Genomic DNA, 12,282 nt, shown 5'->3' with positions numbered 1-12,282 from the left:
GAGGCCAGAAGAGGACATCAGAGCAATCAGAATCAGAGTTACATATGGTTTAGAGTAGCGATGTGGGTGCTGGTAATTGAACCCGTGTCCTCTGGAAGAGTAACCTGTGCTTTCACTCACTGAGTCTTCTCTCCGGCTTTTTTATTTCCAATTTTGACAACATCTTGTTCCAAAATAATGTGAGGTACTTTATTAAAGACCTTATGTAATCAAATTATAATACTTTATCATAAAATTATAAAGTAGAAGTAAGAAGCAAGAATTAAAGAAAAACAAGTTTTAGTTGGCTCACGGGCAACAATTCCCAGCTACAGTAGTTGTGTTTCACATTCTAAGGTTTTTTGCTCAGTGGATTTATAGGTGGGTTTGCGGTGTTATGTTTTTAATCAAAAAGGAGAAAAAATAAATATTCATAAAGGAAATATTTTTCTTATATGCGAATTGTTTTTACAATAGAAGTGGCCTGGGTGCAGTGGTAGACAATGTCAACTTTTTCACAATAAATGCTGCAATAAATTTCATATTAATGTTTCTTGTGGTCCCCTTCAATAAATGCTGAAGGCGTTGTACTAACACACAACTCAGTAAAGACAATTTTTCATGGATATAAATTAATATGGTCCAAGCATGTAACTTTTTCATGGTCCAGTTTGAGCTTTAGAGTACTTAGAGAAGCAGATGGATTGTTTAACCTCCTCACACTCTTCTGTAAGTATAACTTTTCATAGTCAGGACGGTTAGTCAGTCAATGGTAACATTATCTGATCATGGAACTTGTTGTTTTATAAGTACTGGACCACAAACAAACAAACAAACAAAAATTGATGAAAGGACAACACATCATGTCAGAAAGAGCATACACTTGATTTTGTAAACCAAATTTTCTTCCTACAGCGCCTGTTGCATTGACTATTTGATAGTAATTCTCAGAAACTTACTGTGGACCAATTTCTGAAACCACATGACAGTTATTTTCAATCATCTGCCAAGTCTCGCTTCTGATTGGCACCCAAATTTCAGCTAGCTAATTTATTCAGTGTACTAGCATGTTACTTTTTCTACTACATAAATGATGCCAAGTTTGTAAAACTGCTGTGTAAAACCTTTGGATTTAGCAATCAGGAGTCTTGTAGACTTGACATTTTAAAAATACATCAACAGTCCCCAGAGTAATAAGCTGAGAACTTTTTGAATCTCATCAAATATATTTTTTACTTCTCATTTTTAATAATATTTTTCATTCTTTGAAAGTTCCATGCATGCATATTGATCACATCCATTCACCTCCATCTCCCTTTCACTTCCCATAGTGTCCCAACCCTGTCTCTCTCCCAGATAACATGTCTCTTTTTTGATTATTTTTTTTTATTAATAAACCCTTGCATCCAAGTATTGCTGCCTGTATGCTCATGAGTGTGTGGCTCTCTACTGGCATAGGAGCGCCAGCAGCAGGCACATCGGAGAGTGTTTGTCCCTCTGTCCCTTTCTCCCCTCCAAGTGATAAGATTTGTTATTTTCCTCTTTCATTTCATTTTGCTTCACAGACAACCGACCTGTAAACATATTGAATAACAGTGTGATAGTTTATTGCTTTTTAGCCAGAACTATTGAAATGTACCATTTGTTGACTGATCCAGCTTTGCTTGTACACAATCCAAACACATCTTGCCCAGCACAGCATATCAGCTGGGGTTATTTGTTCAGTGCTTATTCTTCTACAGCTCTGCATAGTGAAACTGGGAACTTTGAGATAATAAGGTAGTAAAACTGTGCATATGCTGTTGGCTTTAATCCTATCTTACAAAGTACTTATTTTGTCCTATAGAGCAGATTCCCTTATATTACATTTTTATTTTATTTAAACTTGGTTTTTATTAGAATTTTGGCATTTTGCAAAGCATTTCTGAGTCTGATTTGGGCCAATAACTATGCTAATATCTCTGTGGGATGTTCTGTGTTTTCAGTCTACTTACAATTAAATGGAAAAAAAAAGCGGACAAAGAACATGTTATTATAGAGACCAGTCCCAGAATGCTATGGCAAGACATAGAAGGCCACTTAAGGCAAACAGTTGAAAGTAATGGCTCAAACACCTGGGCCCAGGGGGGTCCTGCAGAGACAGTACTCCAACCAAGGACCATGCGTGGAGAGAACCTAGACCTCCTTCTCAGAGGAAGCCCTTAGGTGGCTCAGGTTCCAAGTGGGTTCACCAGTAAAGGGTAGAAAGGTTGTCTCTGACATGAGTTCAGCGGAAGGTTCTTTGCTGACCTCACCCTGGGGGTGACTGCTTTGCCAGGCCTCAGAGGAAGATGATGCAGCCAGCCTTGATGAGACCAGACAGGCTAGCGTCAGATAGAAGGGGAGGAAGTCCTCCCCTATCAGGGACCTAGGAAAAGGTCATGGCGGGAGAAGAGGGAGGGTGGGTGGGCCTAGGAGGAGATGAAGGATAAAAAGTGAATAAACTAATTAATTAATTAATTAAAAAGAAAGTGATGGCTCACTGAGTGTGACTAAAAGAGCAGTCTTTACTAACAGCAATGGTACAAACTCCAGTATATCTAACTTGAGAATAAATACTGGCTGATTATGAGATGTGGGCTGAATCGTGGCACCATTCATAGGTTGAGGAGTGCGCATGGGTGGGTGCCTTTGGCCAGCAAGTTGAGAGATTTAAGCTGAACTTACTTCTGAACGATTTCTGCTGTATTTGCCAAAACAAAACAAAACAAAAACAAACTAAAGGGATGTACAGTGATTGAGTGCTGCAGAGAGGACTTTTTATTGGTCATGTTTTAGGTACTAGTAGGTCTGAAAATTAGTAAAATGACGCTGTTCAACTGACTTTACTTTCCGGATTCTTTTTCTAGTTGAGTGCATTCTTCATTTTTAATGTCACATTTTTAAAAGTTTGTTTTATACACGTAGCCTGGATTTGTATAATTCTTTTTTTTCTGTTATAAGTCACCATGCGACAGAGGGTGACTTACTCAGTGCCTTATCCTATGAATAAAATAATCATGTTAGACTATAGGGAAATAAGTAATAGGAAGACTGTGAACTTTTCTAGTTTTTCCACAGAATCAAAACAATATAGAGATATCACAAAATGTCTTCATGGCAATGAGTTCTTTTCAGAATAGTTAGCAAATAGATCTTATTTGATAGTATCTCTTCAAGTTTGTAAACATGAGTGAATGATTAAGCACCAAGAAAGCATAGTTAGGAGAGGTCAGTGTCTCCTAAAACATGGCACTGTGGTCTGTCTTGATTCACTCCTTAATAATATTCTAATATCTTTTTGTAATAAAGTGTCTCTCAGCTGTATTCTTGTTAATAGTAGTCAGTATTGAACAGACCTAGGCAAAAGCTTCTGTTAATGGTTTAGAAGATGGATGTTTTTGGTAAAATGGCTGACAAATTTATTTCTTAAAAATATGAAAAAAGAATGCTGTATATAACATATGCATACATACAGACATACATACATACACAGATACATACACATATATTCTACTTTCAAAATAATTCCATAACGTTTTTATTAGTTATTTGAGAAAATCACACACGTGTGTAATATGTGTTTGATCATATCCTTTCTTTTTTTTTCTTTTTTATTATTATCATTTAATACAATTTATTCAATTTGTATCCTGGCTATAGACCCCTCCCTGGTCTCCTCCTAGTCCCACCTTTCTTCTCTCTTTTGCCCCTATGCTTCTCCCCTAGTCTACTGATAGGGGAGGTCCTCCTTCCCATCTATCTGACCTTAGCCTATCAGGTCTCATCAGGACTGGTTACATTGTCTTCCTCTGTGGCCTGACAAGGCTGCACCCCAGGGGGACATGGTCAGAGAGCCTGTCACTGAGTTCATGCCAGAGAAAGCCCCTGCTCACCTTACTAGGGAAGCCAACTGGAAACTGTGTCTGTGGGCTACATCTGAGCAGGGGTTTTAGATCTTCTCCATACAGTTTCATTGATCATATCCATTCTTTATCCCCCTAGCAACTCCTACTAGAAATGCCCTCGTATCCCCCCCACATTTTATGTCCTCCTAAAATTTTGTTATTTGTATTCTTCCAAGTTAAGTTGTTGCTATCCTATGTGCGTGGGCATGGGGGTTATGCGCAAGAGCATGAGCAACCTCCCAGTGGCCACATCCACAAAAAAAACACAGTTCTCCCTTCTTCATGACCGCCAACTGCCAGGATCACCTCAGCTAGGATGGAGCCTAACAAGCTCTTTCCCCATTCATGATGGAATCTGACTGCCTTAGTCATGTGCAAGCCTTCTGCAGGGAACCCCAGGTGCTGTGAGTCCCGAGTGCAAAGTCAAGTCACATGTTAAAATGAGCCCTTCACAGGACTGCTCTCCATCAGGAGGCTCATACTTTATTTTTCTTTTTTCTTTTCTTTTCTTTTCTTTTCTTTTCTTTTCTTTTCTTTTCTTTTCTTTTTTCTTTTCTCTTTTCTTTCTTTCTTTCTTTCTTTCTTTCTTTCTTTCTTTCTTTCTTTCTTTCTTTCTTTCTTTCTTTCTTTTTTCTTTTCCCTCTTCTGTGATTTCTCTCTGAGCCCTGGAAGAGACAGTTGATATAGATATCCTATTTAGGGATCAGCACTCATGTTCACTTATTCTCAGCATCTTGATCAATTATGAGTCTCTGCACTAATCACTGTCCACTACAAAATGGAGTAATGCTAATGTTGAAAGCAGTGCACAATTACGGGCATCAACATATAAATTTAGGAGGCAATTTGATGATATATATATATATATATATATATATATATATATATATATATATAAATTTAAGTAAAAGTAGCACATTCCTCCCTGGGAGCTATTTAGTCTTCACCTATCCCTCAGTTTAAATTTGAAGCAAGAATTCCCTCTTGCATATCATGTTTCAGACCCTATCAGAAAGTGTTTGGTTACCGTTACACCATTTCGTCTGCAAGTGCGTATTGTAACATATAAGGGACAAGCTGGATGAGACATGTTAGGTCTTTCCTTCTGCACAGGTCTGTGTATAGCACCTTTCAAAACCATGGAAGAAGCTAGCTAGCAATTAAGGAAGAGTTCTCCTGGCCAATGAGTATTTCATTTCACTAAAGCATCTCTATGTCTTAAGTCTGCTATGGACTCAGGAACCTCTTTCTCTACATGCATTTAATTTTAGAAGAGAACAGCTGGAATGGTAGCGAGAGGACCGTGCTCCCATTAAACAAGGCTTTGCAAAATAACAGTCAGGAATGCAGTAGCAGGCTGTGGCTACTCTTAGAGCAGACATGACACCGTATGGATGCCCTGCACATCATTGGATGAACTTGCCAGCAGTCGCCTGCCCAGAGTAGGCTCCTTCGACTGCAGGATGTACGGCTTTTTGAAGACAGTACAGTTTCTAACTTCCCAGGGAGTGTTTTGAAGTCAAGACAACCCTTCGTTTCACTCGTAGACCTCCACTGAATTGTGTACTCATCTTTACATACTAATATCTTTAAAATATTAAATATTAAACCCATATTTTCTAGAATGAAGAAAAAGATTCACTTTTTTAAGTTTATTTTTTTTTTCAATGCAGTTTATTCAGGAACCTTGAACAATCCTCGGACCCTGGGGAAAGCCAGCCCACAGCTTAAATAGCCTCTGGGTAGCCAACCCAGGCGTGCCACGTGGGCAATGCAGATAGGTCCACATACATGGAAGCAAGCCAGATCCTCAGCCTTAGCCAAATGTGGACTTGTTCGTGACAGAGAGCACTCACCATCGGGAAGGTGGAAGGCGGAAACCAGCTCCATCTTTAAGGCATAGCATTCCGCAGCTCTCTACAGTTCCCCCTTTTTGTTTTAGACGCATCAGGCAAGAGTAGAGGTCTGATCTTTGATATTAGAAATAAATTGGGACTTTGTACCGATGTTCATTTAGGTGTCATCCACCCAAAGAGCATCAGACCCGTCTGATACCTTTTTCTCAGAGGCGGGACCTGGGGCATCAACCCGCATGCAACCAGACATGCTCTTCTCTGGGTCCAAAGCGGCTGACCCTGAGTGCAGTGCTTAGCCTCGCATCCTGAGCGTAACATTTTAGCTTTTTATGGTAGCCAACCATGCTTGGGGAGACTGTCCTGCTTCAATGGCTGTAAAGGCCTGAATGATCATGGCTGCATCACACTATTGTGAGACTCTAATCTTGCATATATACCACAGGCAAACCAAGGAGACCAACACCAGAAGGCCTGCTAACGCTCCCATGCCTGCCCATTCCTTCAGATGATTCATGGCTGCAGCAATCCATGATGATAATCCTGTGGCTAGTCCTGTGTCCACTCTGGTAGAATTTACTGTGACAATGGCCACTCTCAGCTGCTCCATCGTAGTATCGAATTCTCCAGTCCAATTACCTAAAATATAGCTCGACAATTGTTTAGACAGATTTGCAGCATAGGAAAAATTCTCATGTTATATGCTAGTGACTCAAAGTCCAGCATATTTTCATTGACAGCCAAGTTGAGCCATTTGCCATAGGGTATCAATTTGCTCCTGCAAGAGGTCAATCCTCTGATTGAACACCATCAAGCTTCCTCCTTTTAGTTGAGCATTAATTCCTTTATGTACAACTAAGGCATGAGCTACATTGGCTAAATGATTGTTCAGGGTCTGAGCAGTCTGCCCAGTATGACTCATGGCTAATGCCCCGGTGGTAGCTCCAACAGCCGCCAATGAGATGGTAGTAACAATGGTGGCTGTAGTTCCAAGTTCCCTTTTCTGTCTGAAGAGAGTCATAGTGTAAGGGGCATCAATGAGCACAGGCACCCAGCGAGGCATGCAAGTAATCAGGGCATACCTAAATTTACTAGCATTCCAGCATTGGGCAAAAAAGCAAGTATCATCACCACAATTACTTGGCTCTATCTGGCTAACAATGAATAAAAATGGGGGATATAGACAAACAGGTGTGGGCTTATAGGAAATATTATGAGAAGCCTTAACCCCCTCGTTGGAACATTCTGCGTCAGTTCTAGAACTAGCAGTGGTGGTATCCGAGGTCTGAGTAGGTTCAGGAGACCATTGCCCCCAGTGGCAAGATGTGCTCCATGCCAATTGACTAACTCCATGTTTTCCTCCACTTTTGAAAGTCATTTAAGGTTCTTAAACTAATATCAGAGATCAGACCTCTACTCTTGCCTGATGCGTCTAAAACAAAAAGGGGGAACTGTAGAGAGCTGCGGAATGCTATGCCTTAAAGATGGAGCTGGTTTCCGCCTTCCACCTTCCCGATGGTGAGTGCTCTCTGTCACGAACAACTCCACATTTGGCTAAGGCCGAGGATCAGGCTTGCTTCCATGTATGTGGACCTATCTGCATTGCCCCTGTGGCACGCCTGGGTTGGCTACCCAGAGGCTATTTAAGCTGTGGGCTGGCTTTCCCCGGGGTCCGAGGATTGTTCAATGTTCCTGAATAAACAGCATTGAAAAAAAATTATTTTTTTCCCTTTTTTTAAAAATTTTTCATCAATTACACTTTATTCATTCTGCATCCCCCCATAAGCCCCTCCCTCCTCCCCTCCCAATCCCACCCTCCCTCCTCCCTCTGCTTGCATGCCACTCCCCAAGTCCACTAATAGGGGAGGTCTCCTCTCCTTTCTGATCTTAGTCTGTCAGTTCACATCAAAAGTGGCTGCATTGTCCTCTACTATGGCCTGGTAAGGCTGCTCCCCCCCAGAGGGAGGTGATCAAAGAGCAGGCCAATCAGATTATGTCAGAGGCAGTCCCTCTTCACATTACTATGTAACCCAATTGGACTCTGAACTGCCCTGGGCTACATCTGTGCAGGGGTTCTGGGTTATCTCCATGAATAGTCCTTGGTTGGAGTATGAGTCTCTGGGAAGTTCCCTTTCTTCAAATTTTCTTGTTCTGTTGCTCTCTTTGTGGAGACCCTGTCCTCTCCAGCTCTTACTATTTCCCAGTTGTTACCTAAAATTCTATTCACTCTGCCCAACAGTTGCCCATCAGGCTCAGCATCTGCTTTGATAGTCTGAAGGGCAGAGGCTTTCAGAGGCCCTCTGTGGTACGTTCCTAGGTTGTTTCCTGTTTTCTTCTTCTTCTGATGTCCATCCTCTTTGCCTTTCCGGATGGGGATTGGACATTTTAGTTAGGGTCCTCTCTCTTGCTTAGTTTCTTTAGATGCACAGGTTTTAGTGGGTTTGTCCTATGTTGTATGTCTATATGAGTGAGTATATACCATATGTGTCTTTTTGCTTCTGGGACAACTCACTCAGGATGATCGTTTCCAGATCCCACCATTTACCTGCAAATTTCATGATTTCCTTATTTTTCATTGCTGAGTAATATTCCATTGTGTAGATGTACCACAATTTCTGCATCCATTCTTCAGTTGAGGGGCATCTTGGTTGTTTCCAGCTTCTGTCTATTACAAATAAAGCTGCTACAAACATGGTTGAGCAAATGTCCTTTTTGTGTACTTGAGCCTCTTTTGGATATATGCCTAGGAGTGGTATGGCTGGATCTTGAGGAAGCGCTATTCCTAGTTGTCTGAGAAAGCACCAGATTGATTTCCAGAGTGGTTGTACAAGTTTACATTCCCACCAGCAGTGGAGAAGGGTTCCCCTTTCTCCACAACCTCTCCAGCATGTGTTGTCACTTGAGTTTTTGATCTTGGCCATTCTCATGGGTGTAAGGTGAAATCTCAGGGTTGTTTTGATCTGCATTTCCCTAATGGCTAGTGAGGTTGACCATTTCTTTAAGTGCTTCTCTGCCATTCGGTATTCCTCTACAGAGAATTCTCTGTTTAGCTCTGTTCCCCATTTTTTAAGTGGATTACTTGGTTTGCTGCTTTTCAGCTTCTTTAGTTCTTTATATATACTGGATATGAGTCCTCTCTCAGATAAAGGGTTGGTGAAGATTCTTTCCCAATCTGTAGGTGGTCGCTTTGTTTTGATGACGGTGTCCTTTGCTTTGCAGAAGCTTTTCAGTTTCATGAGGTCCCATTTATTGACTGTTGCTCTTAGAGCCTGTGCTGTTGGTGTTCTTTTCAGGAAGTTTTCCCCTGTACCAATGAGTTCTAGGGTATTTCCCACTTTTTTTTCAAGCCGATTTAATGTGTCTGGTTTTATGTTGAGGTCTTTGATCCACTTGGACTTCAGTTTTGTGCAGGGTGACAAGTATGGATCTATTTTCATTTTTCTACATGTAGACATCCAGTTAGACCAGCACTATTTGTTGAAGATGCTATCTTTTTTCCATTGTATGGTTTTGGCGTCTTTGTCAAAGATCAGGTGTCCATAAGTGTGTGGGTTTATTTCTGGGTCCTCTGTTTGGTTGCATTGATCCACCATTCTGTTTCTATGCCAGTACCATGCAGTTTTTAAAACTGTTGCTCTATAGTACAACTTAAGATCAGGGATGGAGATACCTCCGGAAGATCTTTTATTATAGAGGACTGTTTTAGCAATTCTGGGTTTCTTGTTATTCCATATGAAGTTGAGAATTTTTCTTTCCAGGTCTGTGAAGAATTGTGTTGGTAATTTGATGGGCATTGCATTGAATCTGTAGATTGCTTTTGGTAAGATGGCCATTTTTACTATGTTAATCTTGCCAAGCCATGAGCATGGGAGATCTTTCCATCTTCTCATATCTTCTTCTAATTCTTTGTTCAGAGATTTGAAATTTTTTTCATACAAGTCTTTGACTTCCTTGGTTAGGGTTACTCTGTTAAGTTTAATTTTTTAATATTAATTAAAGTTTATTCACTTTGCATCCCAGCTGTAGGCCCCTCCCTCATTCCTTTCCAACCCCACCCTCTCTCCTTCATTTCCTCCCATGCCCCTCCCCCAGTCCATTGACAGGGGAGGTCCTCCTCCCCTTCCATCTGATCCTAGTCTATTAGGTCTCATCGTGTCTGGCTTCATTGTCTACTGGCAGAGGCCTTTTGTTTATTTGCCATTGGTGTACATTGTACACATTTTTTCCATTCATTAATGATGTCACTAGTAAATTGAAAAGTGAAAGGTATTATTTAAAAGTGAAAGGTAGTAAAGTGCAGTGCAGAAGGATCATTGGTAAAAATAAAGTATTTTTTCCATCTGTAAAACATTGCAACAAAATATGTCATTAACTGTCTTAACTTCTATACCAAAATTTCTAATCTAAGTTTAATGCTCTAATTTCATGTAACACTCGCTAAGCTTTCCATTCAATGTTTTTGTAGTCTTCCCTAAATACATAGTAAATACATAGTTATATAGGCTAGATACTCTTTTTACTGGTGATCATTTTTCTAGATAAGTAGTTCTCAACCTGTGGGTCAGGGCCCCTTTTGGGGGGCATTGAATGCTCTTTTCATGGCGGTCACCTAAGATTTTTGGAAAACACAGATATTTACATTATGATCCACAACAGTAGCAAAATCACAGTTATGAAATAGCAAAGAAAATAATTTTGTCATTGGTGGTCACCACAACTTGAGACATTACATTAAAGGTCACAGCATGAGGAAGGTTGAGATCCACTGACCTAGGGTATTATAGTCACAATTTTAAGTCCACTTCTCTTGGAGAAAGTACTTTCATAATGTTAGTATGGGATATGGTAATTCATCTGTTTGTCACAGCAAGTCTGTATAGCTTTTTAAAAAAAAATCACAATTTCTCCCTTTTATCCATTAGGAAGGTGACAGAGAGAGTGGCCAAAAGTTTTCCTCGAAGCTTTCAGTCTCTTTAAGCTCAATCTGATTTTTATTTTAAAATAGGGTTTAGATATATATTTAAATATATATATATATATATATATATATATATATATATATATACACACACACACACACATATTCAGTGTGTGTTGTGCATTTTCTGGATTATTGAACTTTTTGGAAGTAGTCATAATGACATAATCATCAATAAAGTATGTTAGGGGGAAAATACTCCAATTCAAAACTTTAAACAGACTTTCAGACAGAAAATCATTGCTGCTGTTTGGAAGCCTGACATCGCTAACTGCTGTAACTTTTTTCAGCTCTTTCACAGATAGGAGTACTTGCCATGCTTTAAAACCTCCATAGTAGACCCTGTTCTTAAACTAATAGCATGAGGTTAACTTGGAAATCGCTTTATACTTTTTGTGTAGCTCATTGTTGGCTCATTTTTTGTCATGTAGGTATATTACAATATACTTAGCTTTGAATAAACAGATAAATATATTTGTATTTTCAGATTCCATTTACTATATGTATGTTATGTCTATCTCACGAAAGATATTTATGAGAAAGTTTCACGGCAGGTGCTGAGGTTACAAAGATCAACAAGACAGAGACACTGTCAGACCTCACTGTATTTAGATCCTAATAAGAATAGAATACCTCAGTTAAATAATCACATGGCAAAGAAATCACTTATATACTTTAGTACATCCTGTGATAGAAACAAATTGGAGTATTCTGAGACTGACTATGTGGGGAAAAATTACTTTTAGGGTCAGTGTGTAAGCAAGGAATTCCACAAAAATTACATTCACATCCATGATGAAATATGAAAGCAAACTAATCATGTGGAAAATTGGGTGAGTACAGATAAAGCTAATATGGGGTACCCCAAGGTACCTTAGGGTGTTTCTATGTAGTGAATACAGAAAAGGAATGGTTCACAAAATGCCGTTTGTATTCTAGGCTCCATGAGCTACTGTTGCAGAGATTTAAATTTAGGCATGGCGTGTTCTAATTTGGTTCCTATGGCTCTCCCCTTAGCTATAGTGTCTAATGGCTGGGCAGGGTTAGGCCAAGCCAGAAGAGCACAAAGGGAAATTATTTGGAGCAAGTGATAGTCACTGAGGCAAGAACTGCTGAGTCCTGAAATGGGGATTTTTTATTAATACAACAGAAAACGAGTGGTGGTCTGAGGGAAGCTGAAAAGATAGGAGTCATATCTTTTTTATCATAGTGGGGGTTTGGAGGTTTGTAGCCATCCATCTACCTAAAGTGACAATTTCCTGCAGTCATAATGCTTTGACTCCTAAGTTTATCATAAGGTACGTTGATTACTGTTCACTGAAAATATTTGAGGTCATTCATTGTTGATCATCTTAACTCTTCTTTAAATTCTCCTGTTTTGCGTATTTATTTGCTCATTAATTAAAAATGTGTGAATGACTTTTAAGAGTGAAACTATTATTAAATCTTTATATTACTTTTATTACTGCTCATTTTTTATGTTAATAGTAGAAATTCATTCCCTAGTAAAATGGTGCCTGAATTGTACTACATGAATTTTCTCATT

At 39.6% G+C, this 12,282-nt stretch overlaps 1 protein-coding gene across 1 annotated transcript in view; it reads left to right on the top strand.

Moving 5' to 3' along the window:
- Positions 1 to 12,282, top strand: part of Gabra2 (gamma-aminobutyric acid type A receptor subunit alpha2) — a 150,721-nt gene that overhangs the window by 135,072 nt on the left and 3,367 nt on the right. The gene's annotated exons all lie outside the window — the stretch shown is intronic.

This window comes from Meriones unguiculatus, chromosome 3 (assembly GCF_030254825.1).
Source record: "Meriones unguiculatus strain TT.TT164.6M chromosome 3, Bangor_MerUng_6.1, whole genome shotgun sequence".
NCBI classification, from domain to species: Eukaryota; Metazoa; Chordata; class Mammalia; order Rodentia; family Muridae; genus Meriones; species Meriones unguiculatus.
The sequence above is the reverse complement of the archived record's forward strand: the minus strand, read 5'-3'. Positions and strand labels throughout refer to the sequence as shown.